The sequence below is a fragment of the Castor canadensis genome, chromosome 12, assembly GCF_047511655.1.
Source record: "Castor canadensis chromosome 12, mCasCan1.hap1v2, whole genome shotgun sequence".
NCBI lineage: Eukaryota > Metazoa > Chordata > Mammalia > Rodentia > Castoridae > Castor > Castor canadensis.
In genome coordinates, this window is record NC_133397.1 from 110,413,334 (window position 1) to 110,431,517 (window position 18,184).

The 18,184-nt window shown below is 34.8% G+C and overlaps 1 protein-coding gene across 3 annotated transcripts in view; it reads right to left on the reverse strand.

Annotated features, from left to right (window-relative positions):
* Positions 1-18,184, reverse strand: part of LOC109702713 (leucine-rich repeats and immunoglobulin-like domains protein 2) — a 176,055-nt gene that overhangs the window by 24,609 nt on the left and 133,262 nt on the right. For 2 of the 3 annotated variants that reach the window (XR_012439924.1, XR_012439922.1), the window contains one exon: positions 3,225-6,676. The exons of the other annotated variant lie outside the window; for it this stretch is intronic. The gene's annotated coding sequence lies outside the window, so the exon portion shown is untranslated. Of the gene's footprint in view, positions 1-3,224; positions 6,677-18,184 lie in introns of those variants that run through there. 3 annotated transcript variants of the gene reach the window in all.

The following is an 18,184-nucleotide window of genomic DNA, read 5'->3' on the forward strand; positions in this document are numbered from 1 at the left end:
TTGTTCACTTTGATTTTTGTTGTGGTTTTTGCCATAGGGTCTTACTAAGTATCCTAGGCTGGCCTGGAACTTGTGATGCAACCCTGACTCGCCTTGAACTGAGAATTCTCCTGCCTCAGTCTCCTGAGTGCTGGGATTACAAGCATGTGAGGCATGTGTCAACATGCCAAACAGATTGTTTTCTTATTGATAAATCTTAAGAATTCTTTGTGTGATTTTATAGATGTGCTTAGGAGATATTTTCTTCCAGTTTGCAGCTTGTCTTTTAATTCACTTAGTGTTCTCAGAGCATAAGGTTTAAATTTACTGATGTTCACGTACAAATTTCTTCTGCAGAATATATTTTTGGTGTTCTACCTAAAAAGTCATTACTAAACCAAGTCATTACATTGTTCTTGGTTTCATTTCCAAGATTTTTATAGTTTTGTGTTCTACATTTTGTCCTATTATCCACTTTGAATTTATTTTGTGAAAAATTATACAACTTTCAGTATTGTTTATTTCTGCTTCTCCTCTGACATGCTTGAGAGGAGAACATGGACTGTTTCCTATTTTTAACTTTATCCTTAAAATCAATATCTATGTTTAGAGCGAAAAAAAGAATAAATGAATTCAAGAAATATTACACATACATGAGTCAATTTTGTAATTAACTATTGATGCCTAATGACTCACTTGTGTCATTTGGTTTCCACATTTTTTCTATTTGAAGTGACTTGTCAAGTTGATCACAGTTTCATATTTATTGTGTTATGAGAAAGATATTATGAAGGAAAATATTTAAGATACTATAATAATTTCATTCCAAGGGCTCTAATTTATGCTTCCCATTCTTTTCCCTTAAAATAATGAGGAGGGGATGTCATACAATTGAAAATAGTAATAATTTAACAACCCAGATGTTTTAACTAATAATACCTACAATGTAAGAATTGCTATAAGCCTTCATCTCTAACATTTATAAGATTTCCATTTTAAATAAATGTAAAATCTTTACAGACTACATTACAATTATCTAGAAATTGTTGGCAAATATTATATACTTTAAAATAAAAATTGAGATTTATGCCAAATTATAAACATACACTATGGTCAAACTAATTCAGCCACAATCATCCAGATATACTTATGTGTAGATATAAAAAATTATGTCACATATTTCAAGGATTATCAAGTTTATCAGCAGTTTTGCTAACCAACATGAACTCAATCTTTTAATTAAAAATATAGAATTATGTTGTTAAAACAAAATGGCCTCTGTTTTGATAATATCATAAAACTGGCTTCAGGCAGCCATCTTAGAATGTTCAGCATGTTAGAATTTAAAATGCCTCAGAATGAGGCAACAGAGACTACTGAGAAGGATAATTCAATAGCATATGGAGGCTAACGGATGTGGAGAAGATTCTGATCAGAATTGACTTGCATTAAAATCTAGGTAGAATAAATCCTAGGTGAGCAGCACGATTTTTTGATATGTAAAAGCTGTACGGTAATGGGAAAAAAATTTAAAGCACAGGATGAATTAAGATACTCCAAAAGACATGCATTTTAATATGAACTCAAAATTCTACAGTTAATTAATTTGTACATTAGATATGTGTTTAGAGGAAAAACGTTTGATTTTAGGCTTTATTTTAAATTGCCACACATACTGTATTAATGGTAAAGTGAGATTTTATTTCAAAAGAAAAAAATCACTTAAGATATGCGTTAAAAAAGTAGCTTTTCCTCTGGAATTAGTTTTATGCAATAGAACTTTTAAGACAAAGAAATGCAATAATGTAAGTGGCACACACCTGGAATTCAATTCCAGTGCTAGGGACACTGAGGCAGGAGGGTAGAGCCCAAGTCCACCCTTGACTACATTGTGAGACCCTGTTTCAAAAAAAATTAAAATGCAATCTGGTAAATTAACATGTCTGGGCACAATATTTTTTTCTTTTTGTTTTAATTACATTTATCTTGATTCAATTCATAAAAACACACAAAAACTGCATCTTAGCAGAATATGATGTGATGTTACACATGCAGTCATTGTGTGACCAGATTAAACATATCTGTCCTCTTAAACTTTTGTCACTACTTATGGCAAAAATACTCAGTACTATTTCTTTCTTTTAGAATGCACAGTACCAGATTGATCTCTGTCTATTAGAGTATCTCTTTTAGGAAATAGCAGCCAGAATGTCTTATTGAGAACTTAGTAGCCACTGAGCCACTTTGCCCATCCCTGTCTCCTTCCTATTCTTCTCAGCCTTTGGTGACTGCCATTCCACTCAGTTTCTAGATCAAGTTTATGCAAAGAAAGTTTTAAGATATTCAGGAATCTTTTTTATTTGAAATCAGGGTGTAAGAGTCCATATACGTGAGTACTACATGTTTTCATTTGTGTGTGTGTGTGTGTGTGGTAATTAATAAGATTTTAATAGAAGAAAATAAATATTAACAGAATTTTATCAAAATATATAATATTCAGGAAAATAATAAATATTTAGTTGTTATGTGTCAGTAATTTGCTGATTTCACTGATTCATTCAAGCAAAGAATAAAGTACAACTTATTGAACTTTGGCATTACTGGGCTTTGAACTCAGGAACACACACTTGCTAGGCAGGCTCTCTACCACTTGAGCCATACACCAGCATATTTATTTACCTTTTCAAAGGGAACTCCTCTGTCGTTTAGGGGACAGGAATAGGAAATCTAATATTTTCTGATTTATATATTGTTTGGATGTTCCTACGTAGAGATGTGTTTCATATGATGTGTTTTATACTGAAAAGCTGTTCAAAATGCATTAATGGTTATTTTGAAAATAAATACATCATAATGACAATATTAAATACTTATTATTTGGCAGGATAATTCCAACTCTTGGCATCCTTTACAGGTATGAAATGATGCTCACTTATAGTTTGTGAAAAATGAGTAAGAATAAAAGCCTATTGACACTGACATGAGAAAATACAGGATGGTATTTGTTTTGGAACAGCCTTTAACTGTTTATGTGTTAAGTTTATACAAACTAGTCTGGAGAGAGATGGTATCATTGAAAATGATAACGTGGAAACAAAATATCCTGGAAAACAAGATAATAATATAACCTGGAAATAACATGAAAATTGTCACTATGATTTCTTTTTTTATAATATACAATTGCAAAGACACACACATTTGCATATATGTTTAAATACATAAATGAATACTAGAAGCACTACAAATGAATGTGTAGACATCAAACTCATGTCAAGTTTATTTATGGGTAGCAAGTGTGTACTTTGGAAACATTCGCATTGTTTTAACTTTAAATTTTTCCTTTTTCAGTGATAAGGATTAATTTTTAAATTAGATTGTTGATTACTAGAAAGTCAATATATACATGCTTGAAAGAAGGAGTCTATTAGAAATAAAAGGAATCACAAAAAATTTTTACCTCCCCATCATCTATGTTTTGCCATAACAATTGCAGTCATCAGATAATTACTTTTGAGGGATCAAATTCTTAATCGGGAAAGCTCTATGATAAATATAGCCAAAGTCTCTCAGATATTTGTAGCACTCCATCCTAATTATTTCTTTTGAATTGTAACATATTTAAAATGCTTACAAATAAAAATTCAAATATCTAAAAGCAGTAAACAATTTTCAATGTCTTTGTAGAACATTCTTAAACTGTCACTCCCATTCTGTACCAGTGCATGCACACACATAGCTGTTGGTTATAACACTGATGTGTTTTCACTATTTGACATCAGCTAACACCTCTAAGTTGGTGGGTTGATGTCCATAAGCTGTGCTTTTCCTATTCTGTACTGGGAAGCTCAGTTAAACACATGGCCTTATTGACTCCCTATGAATTCTTTACTGGGCCATCTTTCAATTTTCATCTTCAAAGGGGAATTTTATTACCAATTCATCAATTTCTTCCAGCTTTACTCAAACAACTTATAAAACTACTTCAAATGCAAACCCTAAAATATAAGCATGGACATTGCAATCCTTTTTTACCTTAACGGATGTTAGTTTTCAATAATCTATATTAACTTGACTACTTGTAATGAATTTACATTTTATTTATACAGGTTTGCTTGGAACAATCCACTTCAGTCATAATAGAGCATGTTGTGTATTATAAATGAAAGAAAATATTTGCAATAGAATAAGGTCTGAGCCATGGTGGCCAATGTAGGTACTGTGTTGTTGAAACATGGCTAGTTCAAATTGAGAGGTAAATAACACATATTACTTTGGAAGAAAAAGTTTGTATTATATATCAGCTAATGAAATTTATGTCGGTTTCATATTGATACAGTGTTACGTTGGATAAACAGGTTTAATAAAATGTTTTAAAATAAATTTAAATTGTTTCTATATTTTTGTTGTAGCTACTATAAAATTCAAATTGCACATAAGACTGCATTATATTACTAGTTTGACATTTTTCATATGGGAATGACATTTTTATTGCCTATGGACCATTCTTATAAATCCTGAATGCTAGAAGATTTAAGATTATTCTAGACCAACAGGTCAAGGCAGCAGTTAATAAATCTTTCCCTTAATGTTCCACCCTCAATATGATTCACCTCACTGCTCTCTGTCTAGTTCTTGTCTTGCTGCTATAAACTGTCTCCTACATTTTCAATATTTTCTGTCTGCTTCTGGTTTCTAATTGTCATAGCATTTTAAACTTTATTGTTATTTTATTGCATAAAGAAAACCACAAGCTCTGTTTCTAGTTTAACATCTGACCAAACTGCTGATCTTTAAAAACTTTTTTTATTTTCAAGAAAAGAAGCATCTTATTGACACAGCAATTTCTTCTAACCAGGAAGACATTGAGTTTCTGGCTTTCCGTACATTGAGATTTCATAAGTAATGTAGGAATCTTATTTGACTTCTCAGCTATTGATACGGTATTATAGTTTTCATATTTTTACATATAGCTTAGCAAATTCAAATATAGTACATCTGAAAATACTGTATTACATTATTTGGTACAATATCATTTCTAGAGTCTTTGTTCACTCTCTTTCTGTGTCACAAATTAATTACATCATAGCTGAAAATAACATGCATGCATCACATCCTAATTTCCAAGGTAGCTTACTTGGGTTCTTCTGGCTCAGATTGTCTCATAACATACAGTCAGCTGTCAGTGAGAGCTGCAGTCTCATTTGTAGGCTAGGATGGGGGAGGATTTAATTAGAAGATTATTTGCATTATTACTGTCCAAATTCTGTTCCAGATGCTGGACTCAAGGACTCAGTTCTAATCCTATCTGTTATCAGAGGCTTCCCTCCATCCCATGACATATAGCTTCTCCACAGGGCAACTTGAAACATGACAGTCAGCTTACTGAAAAGCAACCAAGAAAGAACTCCAAGACAAAAAATTGCTATGTTTTTATAAGTTAATATTGAACAATAATTCATTACCTTTGGTTTATTCTAAATTACTGGAAAGTTAAGATGGCTATATGTCACTTTTTGTTTGAAATAAATAAATTTCATTGTCCTTGTTTTAAATTGGCATATTGTTAGACTTGCTAAAACCACCAAGTCACTTATCCCCAAACATTGTCACACTAACTTTCTTCTGATTACCTGATATCTTAGTTCATTTGTGCCCCTACAAAAGAATACCTGAGACTGGGTAATTATAAAGAATATAAATTTAATATATCAGAGTTCTAGAAGCTAGAAGTCCAAGCACAAAGTCCTAGCAGGCCCAGTCTCTGCTCCCACATCCTCCAGAGGGACAAATGCTTTGTCTGCACATGGCAGGAGGAGTAATAAGTGTCCCTAGTCCACACAGACCTGACTTATCAATGCCATTGCACTGGCGATTAAGTTCCCAACATGAATGGCTTGGAAACATTCAACCCCTAGCCCTTGACAGTGTCTGCTTCTTCTTACTTTCTTGTATCTCCACCCATTATTCTCTGTATCAAGAATATTTATGCACCATTTTTAGATGGCTGATTCCTTCCAAGCATGCAGATGATATATTTAAAATTACCTCCTCAGTGATGTCTTCCGTGTTGCCTCATCTGGTATAGATAAGTCACTATCTAGTGTGTTAATATTTTTAATTTTCTGTGCTGTACTTAACTACCATGAGGTAGCTTTAGTATCTCTTTTTTTTGTATGACTTAGTCTAATGGTATATTTACAGACTTTTCAAGGTAGTAAGAATCTATTCAATGAAGTATGTATTCCTACAGCCAAGAAAGGTGATCATTACTTACACTAATTATTAATAAAACATAGTAAACACTCTTAGAATGCTGAGTAAAAACAAACATGAAAATCAGCAAGGTGAGATGACAGGTTAGTAAGCATAGGGACAGAGAAGCACTGTCGGTTGAATCAAATAAAGCAGTCATCATTTTATTTCAGTTTCTGTGACAGCAATGGCAGAATGGCTTCGGTCACAGCAGGGAATGTTTTGGTCTTCAGCAGCATCAATTTAGAGAATTCTGCGTGCTTCCTTCTCTGTGGCATCAGTACTGTTCCCACAGTGAAAGTGGCAGCATATCCAGAGTATTAAAGACAAATGTGTGCCATGAGTTTGAGCCAAGATATAGATGTAGTCCTTCCTTTATTCTATTCTGTCGCCTCCACTTACTCTTTTGCAACACCTGCTTCCCAACACTCACGTAACCAAAGCCCTGCAAAAGAGACAAACATGCAAACAATGGAATTTCCAGCAAAATTTTAGACAATAAATATGTTTAAAAACTGTGACTACTGATAGAATAGAAATTTTATATAAATGTTTTTTCTGAGGTGAAAGTCACCATTTCTGGCTTGAAAGCCATGTCATGAAATAATTTCAAAGTGGTATATACTTGTTTGGAGTACTGCTACCAAATACCAAATAGACATGGTTTGGGTAGACAATTAAACCACATATTGTTTTTAATGCATTCACTTATTTGTTAAAACTTTCTTTTTCATAAGTTTTTATAATTATTATTACATACTGAAACTGATTTGTAGAATTAAATTATCCCTTTGTCACTTTTTATCAAAAATGGTAAGAGAAAGAGAGTGCATGAGTGATGGTGAGATAGAAATAGAAATAGATACAGAGAGAGAGAGTTTTCATACCCCGTAACACTCTTGCATATTAACCAGAGATTTATTTTTACAGATAATAAAAGGTAAGATAGACTACTGCACGTGGTATAAGTTAAAGCCAATTTATTTTAAAAACTTCTGTGTTTATAGTATGTACTCAGTTCACTGGATATTTATTAGTTTTATAGAAAATTGCTAATTTATTCTAATCTTTTTAATTGAAATTCCAATTTTAGTGTATTACTTTAGTTTTTGAAGAATATATTCTTAGATTTTTTAATAAGTTAAAATTCATATTTATTATAAAACCAGAGTGATTAAGGAGCACAGAAATCTACTTTTAATGACTTTTTGAAACTTTAATCTACTGAAGAAGAAATTCCAAATAATTTATATTTACTAAGATTTTTAAACTTATTGGAACATTTTAGTAGTGTGAGGTATAAAATGCAAAAAATGACTGTGGTTTTAAAGTGTTAAAATAAGATTATTTTAATAACTTCTCCAACCAAATTAACTAATTGAAAATACCTACATATTGGTAATAGATTTTTAGCTAAAAGTAATTAAAACCTTATCACTGGCTCAATTTAGGAATTGTGTGGCAGTGTACACATGCTCCAAGGACTGGCTTATGGCACAAGTGGGAGATGAGGCTGTGAGTTCTAACCCAATACCTAACCCCCAAAAAGCTCATGGTATCAATATCAATGGATCATCAGAGTTTTTGTAGCTATACTACATCAGGCACTCTATTTCCTCAAACAGTATATTTTTCCCAAAACTTAAAGCAGTACTTTTATCTCTTTTAAATACAGATTATGGTTAACTATTGGACCTCTAATCAATGTCATTAAAGTATATTTGGAAAAGTTTACACCAGTTTTTAAGTTTAAGTTTAACCCCATGGTGTTGATTCTTAAGTTCTTTCTCAGAGCCGATTTCTCCCTTGTTTTTTAGCAGCAGAAGTGAGGTCAAAATGACTGAACTAAATACCATATCACTTCACAATGGAAAATATGTTTGGAGTTACCAGAATCTGCCATCAATATTGAATATTTTTGGCCTTTCAGAGAGATCATGTTCTCTTCCTCTCACACAATGGGCAATGAATTGATCCCACAGTTACACAGAAATGCTGGATACTAAATAAAACACCCAAAACTTTTAAAGCCAAATTTTTATGGAATTTCTCACACCCAGTCATGATTTACAAAATCTCTATCAACACCCTGTGCTCCATGAAAGGAATCAGAAGTGAGTACTGCATGGCCACAGCATCTGTAGTGCCACTAAACAAAGCTGACTTAGTGCCCATAATTAGCTTTCAATTTCTGTACAAGAAATTAGCACAAGCCAAGTCGATTAAAACATCTATTTATTTTCTAGCAGTTCCTTACATCAGAAGTTAGGTGAGTTTGACTGCGTAGTTTGCTTAGGTCCTCAAAATTTTAAAGTCAAGATATAGGTCAAAACTGTGCTCTTATCTGGGTGTTCAAGGAAAGAATCCCCTCTCAAACTCATTCATATTGCTGGCTAAATGTTTCTCACAATTGTGACTCTAGGTTCCTGTGTCCTTGTGTCTGTCACTGTGGGTCAGCTGTATGGAACTAGAGGTTTTTCATATCCCTTCCTGCATTTCCTTTCTATTCACAGACTCTAGTCTCTGTAACTTTTGCCATCATCCTAAGAAAAAGCCCTGATTTTACATAGTGCATATTTAAAATTAAGTCCACCTGAATAATCTCCCCTTTCACACGTAAAGTATCAAAAACTGGTGTAAGAGCAGTGGATGAAAGTCACGAGTCTTTTTAAAATTGCCTTTTCCATAGTTCCTCTTGTGGCCTCAATGTTCACATTCTTCCCCCACACAAACAACATTCAATCCCACTCATGTTTTCCAGACACTCATCCCATTACAGCCTCCGTTACAAGTAAAAATCATTTCACCTAAATCTAGTCAGCTCAAAAGTAGACAATCTTATCATTTAAACAATCTAAACCAGTTGTAGATGAGATTTCTACAGTCCATTTGGTACTGCTCTTGGGCACAATTCTTTTCTATTAGTGGACTTGCGAATCTAAAGAGAAAATTTATCTGCCTTTAACACATATTACAGTGGTACAGATAGAGAAACAGTTACATAAAGAAAATCTGGCTACAAACGCAGAAAATGGGAAGTAAAAAGAATCTGTGGTCCAATGTAGTTATGATATCCAGCTAGAAAAATTTAATTCAGTTTCAAAAAAATTAATTAAATTAATTAAAAAATTAACTTCAGGTTTCAAGGGCTGAAATAATCCTCCATAACTCACAACTTTTTGATACAGGCTCTCAGATCTTTCTGGATTCTCAACTATGTCCTTTGGGTTCTAAGCATCACTCTTTGGTTTTCATTTCTGCTCTCTGTACTCTTGATTATACTATTCAAGCTCTTTGGAGCAAAATCTGTGCAAAAAGAGATAAGCTGAGGAAAGAACTGCTAAACTGTTACCAGGTAAATGCCTAGTTTAGGAGCTCCACTGTCAATAAAACTTGCTTGGGAGACAAAGCAAAGACTCTAATTGGTCAACCTCTTCCCGCTGCCTTAGGAAGATGAAAGGTCAGAGTATTTCAATCACACAGAGTGTTCTTTGAAGAGATTAGTCATTTCACTCACAGAATGTCTCAGGCATCCCAGCAGAAGTCACCTGGAGAGATGGCTTTATCCAGGAAGGATCTGTGGCCGATTCTTTTTTTCTAATGCACTGAATCCATATGACCTACCTAGCAGTTCCACAAGTTTCTTGAGACTTAAAACACCTGAATCACTGACAACCTGGATGAAAGGACATAGTTAATAAGGCATGAAAGAATGAAATACAGATGGTGGATTCCAAAATTCTACAGGCAGGAAATAGACTGTTAAAACTACATGACCAGTGCAGCAGAATAGAGGACTCAGATATGAATCCATGCAGCTTCATCCACCTAATTTTTGACAAAGGTGCTAAAAACATATGATGGAGAAAGACAACCTCTTATACCAATGTTGCTGGAAAAACTGGTTATCTACCTGCAGAAAACTGAAACTAGATCCATGCTTCTCGTCTTGTACTAGTATCAATTCAAAATGGATTAAGGACCTTAATATCAGACCCAAAACCTTGAAGTTTGTACAGGAAAGAACAGAAAATACACTGGAGGCAATAAGCATAAACAAGGACTTCCTCAGTAGAACTCAAATGGCTCAGAGAATAAGAGAAAGAATTGACAAATGGGAGTATATGAAATTAAAAACCCTCTGCACAACAAAAGACATGATCTCTAAATTTTAAAGACCACCCACAAAATGGGAGAAAATATTTGCTAGCTATACCATCAGACAAGGTTCTGATAACCAGACTATACAAGGAACTCAAAAAAACTAAATTCCCCAAGTGTCAATGAACCAATGTAAATGCAATAAAGTAAAATTGAGAAAAAAAAATAAAACTACTCCGCTGCAAATACACACACTATCCTTCCAGGGAAAGGAGGACAACTGTCAGGTATGAGTGCCCAGGTAACAGAGCCATCAGTCAAAGGGCATTGTTCTCAGGCCTTGAACCCTAATACAGTTTCCCTGGCAGGGTTTAAAATTAACGAAAATCAACGACCTCCCATTTTCTCCCTTCATGAATGGAAATGCCTGTAACTATTGTCTGATACCTGGGCCACCATCATACATTTAAAACAAATGACTTCTTTTCTAAATTGCAGGTCCACATGTGGAATAGAATTGTGCCTCAGAATGGATTGTAGCCAAGATCTCAAACTTATTTGATTTCCATGATGAGAGACAAGAATTTTGAGTTTTTAAGGTTTGGATGATATTTTGGTATACGATCTAGTGGTTTGAAACTTTTTAAGAAGGTTGAGGTAAATTATTTTGTAGGTAGAATGAATACGAATTTTTTTAGAGTCTGTTGATATTTTATAGTGGGCTGAAAATTCCCCCATCAATATGTCCATGTTTTTAATGGAAAAAGGACTATGAAGCTTTGACTAAATTAAAGATTTGTGATGAGGACACTACCCTTATATAAGGGAAGAGAGAGAAGCAGAGTCAAAGATGAGCCAATGTAATTTCAAAAGGACAAATAAGAGGTAGAAGGAGAGATAGAGGAAAAGAGGAAGGGACAGAGAGACAGATAAATTAAAAGAGATTATACTATTGGCTTCCAAGGTGGAGGAAGGCAAGGGTTTAGGCAGCCTCTTAAGTAAAAAAGGAGACAAGTTATATTAACCCCAGGGTCTCCAGAAGATACACTGCCATACCTGAAACTTGGTTTTAGAGCTTCTGAGTTCTATCACTGTAGGGTGATAAAAATTTGTGTCACTTTAAACCATTATGTGGTAAGTTGCTAGAGCCACAACAAGAACTTCTATCTCCTGCTTTAGTAAACTGATTTGGGGGGTGACACTAAACTAAATAAAAGCCTTCTTTTATGTAATGTTCATCAGATCTTTTAGAACAAGCTGGCATTGCTTACGTCGATACAACATTTACAAGAGTCTTGTGGGTCTGGATTGATTTCATGTTGGTGTATTCTATTTGAAGAAACATCTTGTTTCTAGATATTTATAAAATAATTCTTCCTTTGTGTCTGACATCCTTTTCTAGCAGAATGAGAGGCAATTCCTTTAAACTGCGTAGATACCCTCTACCTCTCTTGGGAAGATCTAACCATGAAATATGCTGTCCATTACTACTCAAAACATTATATACTACATGTCTGTACATTTTAAGCAATAGTGTCCAAGTTTAGTAAACAGAAAAAAATTTAAATTAGTTAACAAAATTTTTCACTCTCCATATTAAATGTGTTTGGTCTGTGGGAGAGGTGAAATATACTTATAATGTCAGGAGGTTTAAATTTTATGTAATTATACAAATATTCTGTGATCCATGGGCCATTGAAAATTAGTCTTTCATAATTTTTGTTTTTTTTTAATCATTTTTACATTTACTTACATGTGTATATATTGTACCATCTTCTTCCAATGGCCCCCCCCTCACCCTTTCCTCCCCTGCTTCCAGGCAGAACCTGTTCCACCTTCTTCTCCGATTTTGTTGAAGAGAAAATATAAGAGATAATAAGAAAGACATGGTGGTTTTGCTAGTTTGATATAAAGACAGCTATACAGAGAGATTCCGAGCTTTGCACCCATGCACTTGTGTATTGCAATCCACAGTGGTTCATTTGTACCAGACCTCTTTGCTACATCTTGGTCCCTTCCTATAGTGGCCTCTGCTAAGTTAAGATTAATTATTTGCTTCTCAAAAGGGAGCACATTAACCACATTCAAGTTTTAGGTTTCCTTTCCTCTACTTATTTCTCCCATGCACATTCTCCCCTTTGTGACCCATGTCATCTGCAAATAAGGATATTTTGACTGCTTCTTTACCTGTTTGTATTCCTTTTATTTTTTCTTCTTGCCTTATTGCTCTGGTTAGGAATTCCAGTACTATGTTGAATAGGAGGGGGGAAAGCGGGCACCCTTGTATCATTCCTGAATTTAGGGGGAATGGTTTCAGTTTTCACCATTAAGTATGATGTTGGCTGTAGGTTTGTCATATACAGACTTTACAATGTTCATATTTTTCTTAGAGCTTTTATCATGAAGTGGTGTTGAATCTTATCAAAGGCTTTTTCTGTATCTATTGAGATGATCAAGTGGTTTTTTTCTTTGCTATTGATGTGCTGTATCACGTTTATCGATTTGCATATGTTGTACCATCCCAGCATCCCTAAACTGTTTTTTATTTCAGACTGTGGATTATCTTCATGCGTTGTGTGTATTCTCACTTTCATTTGAAAAAACCTAAAGTTTTGGAGGACAGCATAAAGAAGTTTATTCCATTTTCTTTGCTAATAGAGATATGGTACCAATGTTTAGTTATTTAAAATAATTTTCTTAATCTCTTGTGAAAGGACTTGATAACTTTTTGATCTTTCAACAGTTTCAGCTCATGCAGTATTTTCCAGAACCATGCTGTTAGAAACCATTTCTTAATTTAAATCTGGATAGACAGAAATGATCTTAAATCCAGTCCTCATTTCACTTTACTAATAATTCTTCTGTCAACTATGGCTTTCCTCTTAAATTTTACAACAAGCAAAAAGAAGAAACCAGGTAATATCTTCAACACTTTGTTTAAAAATTCCCTCATCTAAATACCCAGTTTCATCATTTACAAGTTACACTTTCTATGTAAATGGATGATGCCTTTTCTATGTGATTTCTGCCTCTGTAGAACAAAGATCTCCCTCCAGTTTCCCAAACATGTTCCTGATTTCTTTTTGTGTTTTTGACATCTTTAATATTGACATTTCTACTAACACTATGTTCAAGGAAATCTAGGCTTTTTGTTGTGTTCCTTCAAGTTTACCATCCACTGACCTCTTCCACAGGCACTTTCACAATGTAGGCATTGCTAAGGCAGGACTTGGTTTTCAAGCACCAAAATTTATGTCAGTGTTGCATGATAAATGACCACAAATTTAGCAGATTAAAATGAAATTAAATTTATTACCTCACAGTTTTATAGATCTTAAACACAGTAGACTTGCCTGGGTTTTCTGCCTACGGCTTAGAGAAAGCTAAAATCAAACTTTTGGCTAGGCTGGGCTCTTCTGTGGAGGCTGTGGAGCTTTGCTTTCTGAGCTCATTAAGAACTCAGGGACAGGTGTTTGTGCTTGTGGTACCTGTTTCCTTGCTGGATGTCAGCTGGGGTCTGCTCTGGGCATGAACAGACTGCCTCTATGCTTTGAGGATGTCCTGTGAGACATCCTCTATTTCCAAGTCAGTCATGGTCCACTGAATTGTTCTCACACTCTCAACATTTCTGATTATTTCTGTCTTTAGTCAATTCTGTTTAGAAAATTCTGTTTTAAAAGGTTTATTAAATTAGGCTAACTGAGAACAACCTAGCTATTGTCACATGATGTAACGTAAGCCCAGGAATTGTATCATAGTGTGATGCAATGGGGACAATCTTAAAATTCTATCTACTACATCCACTAATTTCTAATTTGATGAATTTAACTGAGAGCATGTTTTGGAAATGCTCATAGTTTTAACTACATTGGAAAAAATAACAGTTTTAGCTATTGATGTCAATTTAGGGGATAGTTCATTTTCCTGATGGCTATCTGAATAGATAATACATTATTCAAGTTTTTGTTACTGTAAGAAAATATCTGAGACAATCAATTTGAAAAGAGGAAAGGTTTATTTTGGATCACAGTTTTGGAGCATACAGTCCCTGGTGAGTTAACTTCATTGCTTTTAGGCTTGGTGTAAGACAATTCATCATGGCAGGAGTGCATGACAGAGGAACCAGCTTAATTCTAGCACCCAGAAAAGCAAAGAAAGAGGAGGATCATAGGTCCCAATAGCTCCTTTGCGGACATGCTCCCCTATTTGAGTAGAAGACTTGCAAGAGGCCCCACATCTTATAGGTTCTACCACCTCTCAGTAGCATGACATTGTGGGGACCAAGCCTTTACACATGAGCCTTTAGGGAGCACTCACCTAAACTACAGCAGATGACTATAAGAGTAACTTCAATATCAACTGGTTCACACTCACCAGGCTTAGAATTATACTTTCTTTACTTTGTCCTACCAGGTTTGCCTTTGCTTTTTCCTTACATGAAGCTTATTCTTAAACAAATTCATATAATTTGATATGTTATTTACATATACAAAGAGAACTACATAAAGTGAACTCTTATGCGTGTTCCAACAATACATTGTAGAAATGGCAGATACTAGACATAACAAGAACAGACTATGTCAATTGAAGAATTACTAGGTTTCTCCTAAACTGGTCAAATTAAACAGGTTCAGAATTACCTGCACAGGAATATGGTGGCAGCATGAGTTTTGTTTTACAAGACTGTGTTCTAATTCTAAATTCTCATTTTATTCTGCCTGTCCAAAACTTTGACTATTGAGTTGCCTCTCTGATCATCTTAAATAAACTCTTTTTTTCTTACTCAATTTGTACCTCAGTTTCTCTAAAGTGTCCCCATAAAATGTGGCCTATTTACTGCTTAAAAACTTGAGAACACTGACAAGAAATGACATAGTTATGCTATAATTAAGTTCTTTGTATTGCATTTCTCTTTCTGTATATCCTGATGCATGCTTCAAGTAGGATAATATGCTCCAGAAAAGCATAAAGTTGCCTAAATTAGAGATGATTAAGATACAAAGAGTTGCTTATCATTGTTTTCTGTAACAAAGGATAATAGGATACACTGTACAATACTATCGCAAATATAGCCTGGCCCCAAAGACCAAAAATCATATGTTGTCCCTCATATGCGGACATTAGATCAAGGATAAACACAACAAGGGGATTGAACTTTGATCACAAGATAAAAGCAAGAGCACACAAGGGAAATATGAGGATAGGTAAGACACCTAAAAAATGTAGGTTATCTGAAAAAAATGGTGATATGCAGTAGTAGGCCAGGAGACTGTGGATGGCAGAGACCAATCTACTTGAACAACTAGAAAAGAAGAGAAATATACCACATTCTGGAAAGCTACAATTATCATCTATTGTTTTCAACCTTTCTCTGAAAGTTTATTCCCTAGCACAGACTAGAGAAGAGGGGTTCTTGGGAATCTTGAATTTGTTTTTAACATAAATCCACTGGCTTTTTCACATCACTGCTGCAGTGTGGTCATTAGATGGGAGAAGTAGCAGAACAAGAGAAAAAAGTCACTGCAACATACAAACTTTGGAGAGCAACACAGTCAAAAGTGGTCCAAGAAGCTTGATCAGAACCAGAAACTACATGGGAATTAGGTATGTCATTAGAATGACTCAGAACCATATATGGATCAAAACCTCTTCTCTTAATGTTTCCAGAAGAGAAGAATACTTGAAAGTCTATGATTTCTGTACCCAAGGGAATGTGTACCAGTGGTTGACAGGACACAGACAGATTAGTTTTCCTTGAAATCCATAATCACCAGATAATTAAATACCACTCTGAGAGTCCCTGTTTCATTTTGGGGACCAGTCATCCTCTTTTTTTTTCCATTTTTTCACATGTGGATACATTATTTGTGTCATTTCTATCCCCTGTCCCCCACCCCCACCCCTCCCTCCTCCTTGCTTCCTGTTCTGCCCTTATTGCTAATTTTGTTGAAGACAAGACATAAGCATAATAAGAAAGACAAAGCATATTTGCTAGTTCAGTAATGGATATCTATACAGAGAGATGCCTAGCACTGCTAACATGTACAAATGTGTTACAACCCGAGTTGATTCATCTCTAACTGATCATTGTACACTGGTTCCTGATCCCCTTCTCATGGTGACCACTGCCACTTTAAGGTTTCTGTATCAGTTCCTCTGGAGTGGGGACATCAAATGCTTTCATGTTTTGGGTTTACTACCTATCCCGGTACCTCCCGTATGTGCTCTCCCCTTGTCATGTGACCCGAGTCCAACAACATTGCTATATTTGACCTAGATCTAAAGTCCACATATGAGGGAGAACATATGATTTTTGGCTATTCTAACAGGGGTGAGATGAAATCATAGTGTGGTTTTGATTTGCATTTCCTTTATGGCTAGAGATGGTGAGCATTTTTTCATGAGTTTCTTGGCCATTTGAATTTCTTCTTTTGAGAAAGTTCTGCTTAGTTCAGTTGCTCATTTCTTTATTGGTTCACTGATTTGGGGAGAGTTTAATTTCTTAAGTTCCCCATATATTCTGGTTATCAGTCCTTTGTCTGATGTATCAATGGCAAATATTTTCTCCCACTCTGTGGGTGGTCTCCAGTTTAGAGATCATTTCTTTTGTTGTGTAGAAGCTTTTTAATTTTATGAAGTTCCATTTGTCCATTCTTTCTTTTAGTTGCTGAGCTGCTGGGGTTCTATTGAGGAAGTCCTTGCCTACATCTATCACTTCAAGAGAATTTCCTGCTCCTTCCTGAACTAACTTCAGAGTGTCAGGTCTGATATTCAGGTTCCTGATCCATTTTGAGTTGATACTAGTAGAGGGTGATAAACATGGATCCAGTTTCAGTTTCTTGCAGACAGATAACCACTTTTCCCAGCAACATTTGTTGAAGAGGCTGTCTTTTCTCCATTGTATATTTTTGGTCCCTTTGTCAAAAATAAGGTTAGTATAACTGTGTGATTTCATATCTGGGTTCTCTATTCTGTTCCACTGGTCTTTACCTCCAGCATTGCTATTTTTGCTGAGCATTGCCTGGGTTATTTGTAGTCTCTTGTGTTTCCAAATGAACTTTAGGGTAGATTTTTCAATCTCTGAGATGAAAGTCATTGGGATTTTGATGGGAACTGCAATACACATGTAGATTGTTTTTGGTATTATAGCCATTTTTACTATGTTGATTCTACCAATCCATAAGCACAGATCTTTCCACCTTCTGTAGTCTTCCTCAATCTCTTTGTTCAGCAGTTTGTAGTTCTCCTTGTAGAGGTCATTCACATCCTTTGTTAAGTTTACTCCTAGGTATTTGATTTTTTTGAGGCTACTGTAAATGGAATTTTTTCCATATATTCCTTTTTAGTTTGTTCATGTTGGTGTATAAAAAAGCTAATGATTTTTGTAAGTTGATTTTGTATCCTACCAACTTGCTATAGCTATTTATGCTATCTTGGATTTTTGGATAGATTTTTTTGGGTCTTTAAGGTATAGAATCATATCATCTGCAAATAGGAATTGTTTAAAATTATTCCTTTATCCACATGTGCATACATTGTTTGGGTCATTTCTTCCCACTGTATCCCTCCCCCACCCTTTTCCCCTTCCCCCCCTCAGTTCCAGGCAGGTCCTGTTCTGCCCTTATTCACTAATTTTGTTGAAGAAAATGAATAAGCATAATAATGAAGATAAAGTGTTTTTGCTAGTTAAGGATAGCTATACTGAAATATTCCTAGTATTACTTTCATGTACACATGTGTTACAACCCATGTTGATTCATCTCTAACTGATCTTTACACTGGTTACTGGTCCCCTTCTCATGTTAACCTCTGTCACTTTAAGGTTTCTGTATTAATTCCTCTGGAGTGGGGA